Source organism: Gorilla gorilla, chromosome 18 (assembly GCF_029281585.2).
Source record: "Gorilla gorilla gorilla isolate KB3781 chromosome 18, NHGRI_mGorGor1-v2.1_pri, whole genome shotgun sequence".
NCBI lineage: Eukaryota > Metazoa > Chordata > Mammalia > Primates > Hominidae > Gorilla > Gorilla gorilla.
The window spans coordinates 66,557,302-66,558,636 of record NC_073242.2 but is presented as its reverse complement, the minus strand read 5'-3'; the positions used below and the strand labels follow the sequence as shown (position 1 = coordinate 66,558,636).

Below are 1,335 nucleotides of genomic sequence, written 5' to 3'. Positions count from 1 at the left end.
ATGCTATAGCTGGGCCAAGTGCAAGAGACCATCTCTGGTAAGCAGCATAAAGGGAAGGCACTGCAAACCTGGGCGATATTAGCAAAGTATCATGAGAAGGATTTGAATCCCCTGGTTCTCAGAAGGATATTGCTGCCGTAACAAACTAATCCCAGCCTAACTCTCAACTACGTTACCACAAACCCCTACCCTAAGGCGTACCTAAGGGAAAACTGCTCATCAATAACCTAAAAACTACCCTCTATCAATGTCAGTGGGCTGATGAAAAAAATAAAAAAACCTATTTACCCCCAATGCACTATCCTGTAGAACAATACTACTGCTTTCAACAAAAATTACAAGCCACGACATCCCATTTTATGTTTATGCGAGATCTTTGTTTGTGTCAAAACCAAATTAAGGTAGGAGTGGGGAGTTCAGGAGGCTTGGACCGAGGCGATGCGGGGCGTCACCCCTCCCGCCCGCCATAGCCGCGCCGAGTCCTGGAAGGCCGAGGGGATGCTCCCGGGGAAGGCGATCACGGCAGGCGGCCTGGCCAGCGGCATCTACACCTATATTCCGTTTCCCACCGAGCACGTGAGGACCGACGAGCGCTCGCCCCCTCCGGGTACCGGGCATGGGCGCCTGTGGGGTACAGTCACAGCCACAGCATCCTGGGCCTGGACCGCGGCCTCAACTCCCTGCTCTGCGGCTCCATCCCCGAGGCAGCGTCAGGTTCCGGACATTCGAGTTCCTCAGCACCCAGATGCGGGATGCCCAGGGACAGCTAAACAGCAGGCGCGGGCTGCTGTGCGGCCTGGGCGCCGGCGTGGCCGAGGCCGTGGTGGTCGTCCATCCCATGCAGACCATCAAAGTGAAGTTCATCCACGACCAGACCTCCCCAAACCCAAGAACAGAGAATTCTTTGGGGTTAGGGAGATTGTGCGGGAACAAGAGCTGAGGGGACTTACCAGGGCCTCACGGCCGCCGCGCTGAAGCAGGGCTGGAACCAGGCCATTGCTTCTTCGTCCTGACCTCCCTGCAGCAACTGGTACCGAAGGGACAAACCCATAAACCCGCTGATCACTGGGGTCTTCTGAGACATTGCGGGCGCAGCCAGCGTCTTTGGAAATGCCCCTCTGGACGGGATAGAGATCCGGATGCAAGGCGTGGACGTGCACAAACACCGGAACAGTGGACTGCAGCTGCAGATCCCGAGGAAGGAGGGGCTCAACGCCTTCACAAGGGCACTGGCCCCCGCCAGTCACTGACTGGGTCTGCCTGGATGTGGCCATAGCATTTATCATCTACAATGAGGTGGTGAAGCTGCTCAACAAAGTGTGGAAGACGGATTAA

General features: G+C 56.2%; 1 pseudogene; it reads left to right on the top strand.

Moving 5' to 3' along the window:
• The first annotated feature begins 438 nt into the window (after window positions 1-438).
• LOC101132400 (tricarboxylate transport protein, mitochondrial-like) lies at window positions 439-1,335 on the top strand (annotated as a pseudogene).